The following is a 10,039-nucleotide window of genomic DNA, read 5'->3' as shown; positions in this document are numbered from 1 at the left end:
TGCATATAAAGCATTAGAATGGTGCCTGGCACATAGTTGGTTCTCAATAAATGTTAGGTGTCAACATTGGAAGAATATTGAGAGGACACTTAAGACATACCCCACACAGAGGAATGCAGACTAAAGCTAAGCTCCACTAAAAAGTCACTGAAATAATCCAGGGGCTAATGGCTCAGGTGTGCCCCACAAACGTCGGCCTTCATGCTGGAATCAGAGTGCAAATCCTGCTTTGGTCTTTTTCTTCGCCCCAGTCGCTGATTTCCTCTGGTCTACCCTTCTCACCTGGCTGTGGGTACGATGACAGGGCTTGAATTTCCAAGTCAGACAGATGCCAAGTCCTAACCCTGCCACTTACTATTTTTTTTTTAAGTTTTTTATTTATTTATTTATTTGAGAGAGAGAATGAGATAGAGAGAGAGCATGAGAGGGGAGAGGGTCAGAGGGAGAAGCAGACTCCCCGCTGAACAGGGAGCCCGATGCGGGACTCGATCCCGGGACTCCAGGATCATGACCTGAGCCGAAGGCAGTCACTTAACCAACTGAGCCACCCAGGCGCCCCCCTGCCACTTACTATTATAACCTTGGGCAAATCAGCCAGCATTCCTCAGTTTCCCCAACTGTACACTGGAGAAGACAATACTTAGATTCAAGAGGTGTTGTGAGGACAAAAATGATAAAGCACCCAGTGCATACTAGGAACTTAATAATAATTCCTTTCATAACGGGGCAGGGGGAGGAGGTTAGGGAAGATACCCCAACCACATTTTTACGAATGTCTGTTTACACCCAATTCTGGTTACACTGCCCTCAGAACAACCTTCTAAAGCAGCTACCTTGTGACAGGTAGGATTTCTTACGTCCTAAACGCACGGTGCTGCTGGCCTTTAGTGTGCGGGGTCCCGTAAATATGTCTTACCTTATCAGGGCAAACAGAATCTAGACATTCAAGCTTTGAGGCATAAAGCCTTCTTACAGGTCAGAAAAAGAAAAAAAAAAAGTTTTCTGCTTTTGTTTTATAAAACTTGAGGACATTTAAAAGTTACCCTGGAGGGGCGCCTGGGTGGCTCAGTTGGTTAAGCGGCCAGTTCTTGATTTCAGCTCAGGTCATGATCTCAGGGTCATGAGATCGAGTCCTGCATCGGGCTCCTCGCTCAGCAGGGAGTCTGCTTGGGGTTCTCTCTCCCTCTGCCCCTCCCCTTCCCGTGCTCCCTCTCTCTCAAAGAACTAAATAAGTAAGTAAAGTTATGCTGGAGCAGCAATAAAAAAGGATGACACATGACTAACACAGACATAATGTCGAGTGAGGAAAAAAAGACACAAAGAGAGTACACACTTGTATTTCTATGACGTTTAGGAAAAGGCAAGACGACTCTACGGGACTGAGGGCAGAATTGTGATTCCCTTTGTTGGGGTGCTGCCTGGGTGAAAGAATGGGGAAGGCTTTAGGGTTCTGGAAATGTTCTACACCTTGATCTGGGCCATAATGCGAGTGAGTACCTATCTAAAAATTCTATCAAGCTGTATGCTTAAGATTCACGCACTTTACTGCTCGTGTGTGAGACCTCATTAAAAAATGTCCCGGGAAGGGGCTGGCATTACTACCGCCCTTGAATTTCCCAGCGGTGGGGGCAAGGAGGAGGAGGGTAGTGTGGGGGCTCTTACGTATGTCTTTGGCTAGAGACCAAAGCCTTCATTTTGATAATTACTTTTAATTTAGCAGGAAAGGCCTGATGCCGAACCAACAGTGTGATTCAGCTCCCTGCTTTCCCACAGCACTCTGCGAAATGAAGGCACGGCAGGGGGGATATATGTATTTCTTTTCTTCATATATAAAGGGCTTATAAATAGTAATACCAACTTCAGTGCCAGGCATTTCCTGGGGAATTAATAGCCAGCTGGGGTTAACGGTCCTTGGTTTGACTTTGGGCCATCAACCCTTCTTGCTTCTCATTAATTCCCAGAAAGTACCCTGTGCCTTGATGGTTATTGCTTAAATACATTAAAATCAAGTTAAGGGTCTGACTTAATGTTGAGCTGTGATAATGTAAAACACAAGGAAGTACTCCCAGTGGACACATTCACTGTTGCGTGTTTTTATTTAACTCATTTTCTTTTATATTTTTGAGTAGCACAATGGAATGATGCACATGGACGTTTTTGCAGATGTTGTTGCTGGTGCGTGTGTGCATTCGTGTGTGTGTGTGTGTGTGTGTGTGTTCAATGCTCATAACTCATCAAACAAGACCTGCATGGAAACCTCACTCCAAAGCTTTACAATGGGTTCAACATTTCAGGGAAATTTTTCTACTTGGCTCCAAGTGTTTTATGAGAAAATACTTTAGGAAAATATGGGTAAGTAAATTATCTGTTCTACATGAGTTTGTGGTTGGGGTGGGCCCAAGGGAGGCCTGAACCATGGGGAAGAGCCCTTTAAAACAATATTTTCTGTGTGCCTCTTTGGAGGGTGGGAAGAACCCTTCCTAAGGCTTTTTGCTCACTGCTACGCAGGAGAGAATTATGTTTAGGCAATTCTGAGCAGTTCTTGGAAGAGGAAAGCATATGCATTTCTGATTTTTAAAATCCTGGCCATTTAAGTCAATCAAATGAGTATTTGCCACAAACCTCTTATGTGCAAGGTGGGGCAGAGGGGAGGCTGTTAACAGTGAAGACTTTGCCTTTGGTAGGTCACCGTCAAGTGAGAGAGAGGGGCAGACCCACACCAGAACACAGGGTACAATATGTTCATCTCTATACTCAAGGTGCCTCAAGAAAACAGAATGTTCACTGTAAACAGAGAGTGATTCACGAGGATCACCCACCTTATGAGAATTCCAAGCATTTGGACTCTCAATTTGTTCTATGAATCAGCTTCCGAAGAAAGGGTACGCAGAGATGTGCAAGATGTACTTTGTTGGAAGACGTTTTGAGGGCTACTTGAGTCTCTCGGTCTCATTTAATTGAATTCTTGGGGTTGGGGGGTTGTCAAAATTGTCAAAAATTCAAATTCACTGGCCCTACTGAGAAATTGAGGTGGAATATCGGAGTGTGGGGCCCAGGCGTCTCATTTTTTATTTTTTTTAAAGATTTTATTTATTTATTTGAGAGTGAGAGAATGAGAGATAGAGAGCACGAGAGGGAAGAGGGTCAGAGGGAGAAGCAGACTCCCTGCTGAGCAGGGAGCCCGATGTGGGACTCGATCCTGGGACTCCAGGATGATGATCTGAGCCGAAGGCAGTCGCTTAACCAACTGAGCCACCCAGGCGCCCCGGCGTCTCATTTTTTAAAACAGATTCTATTTTTAAGTAATCTCTACACCCAATGTGGGGCTCGAACCCACAACCCTGAGATCAAGAGTCACATGCTCCACCGACTGAGCCAGACAGGCACTGTCCCCCCAAGCATCTCACTTTAAACAAGCTCCCCTGGGGAATTTTTAGTGCATTGATGTTCAGAATGACTGAATCAGGGTCTTTCAAAACTATAAAAATTGGGGCGCCTGGGTGGCTCAGTCCTTTAAGCGACTGCCTTCCGCTCAGGTCATGATCCCAGGGTCCTGGGATCGAGCCCTGCCTTGGGCTCCCTGCTCGGCGGAGAGCCTGCTTCTCCCTCTCCCCCACCGCTGCTCATGCTCTCTCTCTCACTCTCTCAAATAAATAAATATATAAATAAAATCTTTAAAAAAAGAGATAGAAAATAACGTATAACACCTATATCAGCAAAATTAAGAAAACTTGTCTACGGCACTTAAGGATACAACTGGGGTTTATGTTAAACTGAAATTTAAGTGTTTACATGGTTCATTAAAAATAGAATCCTATTATTGATTCATTCTCTCCTCTTTCTCTCTCTGTATCCATCTATCCATCCATCCATCCATCCATCCATCCATCCATCCATCCATCCTCCATCCATCTGTAAGCAAGGAGTACTAATTATGTATGCTTCTCCTACCTCCCAAAGTTGGGGAGCACATATGCAAAATTTATAAATTGTATAGTGCTATATAAATACCAATTAATGAGTATCACTTCTACTTTCTATCAGTAAATATTTCTGTGGTAAATATTTCATTTGATGTGGGTCTTTCCCACCACGGCACACTTCGGGGAGCCTGTACCCCTTACCACCAGACTGAGATGTGCCCCTTGGGCAACATAAAATGATTTTAATAGTTGTTTAAGAAAAACACAGCAGGAAGATACATGTTCAGTGAAACAGAAGTCTCAAAATATTATCCTCTTTTGGATCATTTACGCACCTCATTTTTTTAAATTATCAGGAATTAACTGCCAACACACACCATGTTCAATGTATCATGATAATTTCGAGAGATCTTTACCCAAAACAAAGTGCCATTTAAGTGATACACTTGACTCTTCCTCATTGCCCAAGTGGGTTTTTTTTTCCAGCTAGCCAAGTTATTTTCATCATATTCCTTTTTATCTTAAGTTCACATAACCCCCAGAACCTGAATCTAGGGCAAAAGAAAAGAGCAGACCTAACACTATCGATTCATTGATGTGGCACAGTTGGTTTTGATTTTAGAAGGTCAGTGCCCTATGGGCCAAATTTGTTCAAAGGATAAACACACGATAATGATACAGTGCTTCCTCTCTTTAAAAATCCAACCACCACTGTTTAAAACACAGCTAAGTATCAGTGGGAAAATGTAATGTATACTTTTAAAAGTAAGTCTCTGTGTGGTTTAGAGTCATTCCATAATTACGTTTCAAATAAATGATGACCTTTTAAAATATATAATAATAATGTTGTTGATATATCGGCTAAATGGTTCCTGTTTCATTTTTAATATGTCATTAACTTACCATTACTAAAAATTTAACCACGCTTTAAAGAATTTCCAGATGGAAATGAGATTATATTAGTAATTTACAATAGAGCAATACATTTGTATTATGCTTATTTAAGAGTGCATTTATATCATGCAAATTCTTTTGAATATAAAATTGTCATCTGGTTCTCCTGGGCAGTAGGTAGAAAATGAGAAAAAAAAATCCAAATAGGAGATTTGGGGAAAGATAAGAAATATGCAAAGCAGTTTTTTTTCCCCATTCACAGGACAGTACCATGAGGAAGAAATTTTAAAATATATTTTGGAATGAACAGGGACTAAATGAAGTGTGTGTGTGTGTGTGTGTATGTGTGTGTGTGTGTGTGTGTGTGTGTTTAAAATAAAAATAACTCCCAATAGCCTAAAATTACCCTTCAATGTTCAGAGTACTCATTCATAAAAAGAATTACTCGAGGCTATTATGTTACTGACCAGTTAAATTCACTTTAATGTCACTCCTTACAAGTATATACTGCTTTAGGGCCCTATAGTATAGAGAGGGTGCCATCCACAGCTACCACCGATGGCAGCCGCAGGTGCAGCAAACAGATGTCATCGGGTAGATGATGTTGTGTCCCTATTTTCAGCACTGGCTAGCTAACAACCAACTGTAGGAGTGTGTGGACGTCTGAAATTGTTCTGGGTTTCATGCGCTCTCCAAAGCTCACTGCCTGCTCTATGACTTGGCGCCATCTTTTGACATCCATGCTGATTACCTACTTGTCAACTTGCTTCACTGAAGTTGCTTCTTGTCTCCTTAAGGTGATTCCTTGCAACCATTTTATCACTTGATTTATAACGAGAAGTGGACCACGAGCGCACTTATTCTAGAAGCTCTTAGCCGGGAAAGCTTCAGGCAGCATCAACTCCCGGAAGTTGTACGCTCAATTTGCACATCTGTGCTCTGTCCCAGGGAGAGGGCTCCTAGCTTTTGTCAGAGGCTTAAGAGATGAGAAAAATGAGAGGTTTTTCAGATCCACTGCAAGATGGAGCCAATGACAGGCCCAAAGGCAGAGTGAGGAAAGGGGACAAAGCGTGAGGTGCAAAAAAGTAGGAGGAACAAGGGAAAGAAGAGAAAGGAACTGTAGAAGGGAGGAGAAGAAGAGAGGACAAGGGGTTAGGGACAAAAGAAAATAAATGCAAGTCAGAGACCAGGAAGGGAAGAGGGAAGAAAGAAAAGAAGGACAAGAAGGCTCGTCCCACAGCCTTTCCTGAAACTCGCAGCACCAGGAAATTTCCCCCTTCCGTCCGACAGCTTCCATCCAGCTGTGGCACATAGCCCTTACTCTTTCCTATTGCACCCCATGACGGCTGACTCAAGCACAGGTTTATACTCAGGCAAAGGTCCCATAACAGTGAACTGAACAATGATTCCAGAAGTGCATCGGAAGGATGAAGATTGCTCTGCTTCACATTTGGGTGCAGTCAAATAGGCTAAGCTCCATGAACAGTCTTGAGCAGCAACTTGGGCTCTAATGGACACTGGACAATCCTACTGACACAGACCTACTAAGGAAAGAAATCAGTTGTCTAGAGTGAAAAACGCCTAGGTAAATGCAGGTTCTTCAGGTTTTCAAGTAAAAATAAACTTTTCTTTCCAAAATCAAATTTGTTTATTTTAAAAATTAAGTTTGGGGGCACCTGGGTGGCTCAGTCGGTGAGGTGTCTGCCTTCAGCTTGGGTCATGATCTCGGGGGCCTGGGATCCAGACCCGAGTGGGGCTCCCTGCTCAGCGCGGAGTCTTCTTCTCCCTCTCCTTCTGCCCCTCCCCCTGCTTGTGCTCTCTCTCTCTCTCTCTCTCTCTTGCTCTCCCTCTCTCAAATAAATAAATAAAATTGCTAAAAAATAAAAAATAAAAAAATTAAGTTTGAAGGATAGATGTCCCGAGTTTACATTAAAATAATGTTAAAAAAACTTCGGGTTCTAGGAATAGATCTTTGGAGCAAAATTTGAAAGTTCCTGAGATTGGAATATTTAATATCAAATATATAGAAATCTCCAGGAGTCCTTGAAATGGCATGGTGGAGACTACTCCAAAAAGGACCTCCTTTTCAGATGTTTACCTTGGAGTGCAGAAACATCTATGCTGGAATTTGAATCTGGTCTCAGAAAAGCACAGAGGAACACGGTGGAAACCTTTACCATTTACCCATGAGACTAAATTAACATTAATCTGTTCCAAATGGCCCCTATTTATAGGGTGAATACATGATTTATCATCTCTACTGGGATGCTTTTGAGAATGAAAAAAGGGGTCATTAACAAATTAAGTCAAGGCGATCATCATACATGGAGACTGTCCCAGGCAAATTGGGACATATGAACACCTTATCTCTACAGAACTTCTCGCAGCTTGGCCAGATAAAACGAAACAGACAAATGAGGAAACAAAACCAAAGTAACAACCAGGAATGATTATTAAAACCGTAATGGAATCTGTTTCCAAATGGAACCCAAAGGAATTCAGGAATTTTAATGACCAAAACTCATCATGCTTGTGGCTATCAGTTGGCCTTGTGTTTGTGTAAAGGAGGTGTAAAATAAGGCATAAGGCATCTGGATACTGTCTCAACATAAATGGAAGATTCCAACGAATATGTCATTTAAGCACTGACAGGCAGGAACTTCCCGGTGAATGATGGTGGTCATTTTCCAGCAACAGCTGCAGGTTGAAGGAGGAGAGGTAGAAGCTAGGGGGAAAGAAGACCAACAGGTGGTATATCAGGAAATCAGGCCCAATTAGGGGGAAAACTTTTCATTAAAAACTTGTAATATTGGGGACGCCTGGGTGGCTCAGTCGGTTAAGCGTCTGCCTTTGGCTCAGGTCATGATCCCAGGGTCCTGGGTTCGAGCCCCGCATCGGGCTCCCTGCTCAGTGGGGAGCCTGCTTTTCCCTCCGCCTGCCACTTACCCTGCTTGTGCTCTCTCTTTCTCTAACAAATAAATAAAATCTTTAAAAAAAAAAAACTTGTAATACTGAATACACAAGAACGAGCTCTTTTTCTAAGCCCATTCTTTTTCCCACTCTTCTGGGGAGTCTAAAAAGTCATGGGTTCTGCCCTAAATTTACAAGGTTTTCCAGGGATCAGAAGGCACAAGAGCAGAAATAAAGGCTTTTCCTTAGTCTTCTGGACCATTGCAACATTACTGTTAATACGTACATACAGATATACGTACATACACGCAAAATAACATCTCATTATTCTCCTTTATTCCTGAACTGCAGAAGGGTGGGACAGACATTCTGGTTGGTGGGTGGGAGTGGAGAGTCCTCCCAGAATATCTCTTAGATCGATGCGGGGCTCGATCCCAGGACCCTGGGGTCATGACCTGAGCCGAAGGCAGACGCTTAATGACCGAGCCAGAATATCTCCCTCCCTCTTTCTTAGAAAGTGGGTACCACTCACTATAGGGATAATCTGAGTGATACGCTTAACCGAACGGCAGCTTGACCGGGCCACGGGGTGCCCAGACATTTGATCAAATATTATTCTGGGTGTGTCTCTGGATGAGGTTAACATTTGTTTTGTTTTGTTTTTAAGATTTTATTTATTTATTTGACACAGAGAGACACAGCGAGAGAGGGAACACAAGCAGGGGGAGTGGGAGAGGGAGAAGCAGGCTCCTCGCCGAGCAGGGAGCCCGATGCGGGGCTCGATCCCAGGACCCTGGGGGCATGACCTGAGCCAAAGGCAGACGCTTAACGACTGAGCCACCTAGGCGCCCCTGAGGTTAACATTTGAATCAGCAGACTGAGTACGGGCGACCGCCCTCCCTAACGTGAGTGGACCTCATTCAATCAGTTGAAGACCTGAATTGAACAAAAATGCCCAGTGAGAGGAAAGTCTGCCTGCCTGACCCCTGAGCTGGGACATCAGTCTTCTCTTGCTCTCAGGGTGGAACTTAGACCATCGGCTCTCCTGGGTCTCTAGCTTACCAACTGCAGATCATAAGACTTCTCAGCTTTTGTGAGCATGTGAGCCAATTCCTTATAATAAATCTCTCAAGATATTTATGTATTTCTATCATTCTCTATAGAAAGATACATACAAGATATAGATCTACAAAGATATAGATCTTTCGATAGAGAAAGATCTAGAGATCCAGATATCTATATAAAGAGATATAAGACCTATAGATATCTATATCTATATAGAAATAGAAATATACAGACATATAGACATAGATATAAATCTTCTATTGATTCCATTACTCTGGAGAACCCTGACTAATGCACTTACTTTAGAGCAATCTGGGTTCAACAGCGCCTTGAGATACAGCAAAGAACAGGCGTGTGACCCACTGGAAGTTAAGAAAATGTCTCGCAGCGCACAGCCCATAAAGGATAATCATAAGGGACATTGACCTGGTCTGGCCCCAATCACAGCTATAACCACAAAGCAGGCTAGGCCCAGACCCATGCATGGGTGCCATGACTTTCAAGTCACTGCTCTGCCTTGGAAGTTGGAAGCCCCCCACCCCCGGTCCCCATGAACCCTGAAACGTCCTGTCGGCTATTTGGTACTCTCCCTATTTGGAGTCCAACCCTCAGGAACAAACCCAGAACTGAGGATTGTGAGGATTCTGAGGCTCTCTGCTTGGTGGAGGCCACAGAAATGGTCAAGGGGCCGAGTGGAAGAGCTCACCAGGTACACTGTCTAACCAAGCACTTCAGAGAAAAAGCCACAAGCCATGAAACAAAGAAAGAATGTATGTGGTTGGGAGCTAACCTAGTGAAAAGATCAGGGCCTTAAATGGAAAGCAAGAGATGGAGGGAAGACAAAATCCTCCAATACTGCTACTCCTGCCCATATGATCCTTGGGCCCAGTTATTTTTGTTTCTGTTGGGACCAGGCAGGTTGGTCCTCAAAGAACCTGGGCCTTGCTGGATACCTCAGGGGGCACTAGACTCACAATTATACTTCATAGGTATTCTATCCATATGATTTTTGTCTCATTCTCACCTTTAGATGCATCGATGAGATTTTGTATCAGTTGGACAAATCCTCCCTGTTTCCAGTCAAGGCCCATATTTCTTAGCCTCTTATTTTCAAGGATGAAAGCATTTTCCCCCTACGTCCTCGCTCATTTCTGAGGTGAAAAAGGCAGCTGTAAATTTTGTCTGATAAATTTTCCATTCATTCTCCTCCTCTCCTTCAATATGCCAATCAAGCTGTCAGCTTGCTT

The sequence above is a fragment of the Eumetopias jubatus genome, unplaced genomic scaffold (assembly GCF_037043125.1).
Source record: "Eumetopias jubatus isolate StellerSeaLion01/CBP00866 unplaced genomic scaffold, mEumJub1_p1.0 scaffold_11, whole genome shotgun sequence".
In the NCBI taxonomy this organism is placed as follows: domain Eukaryota; kingdom Metazoa; phylum Chordata; class Mammalia; order Carnivora; family Otariidae; genus Eumetopias; species Eumetopias jubatus.
The sequence above is the reverse complement of the archived record's forward strand: the minus strand, read 5'-3'. Positions refer to the sequence as shown.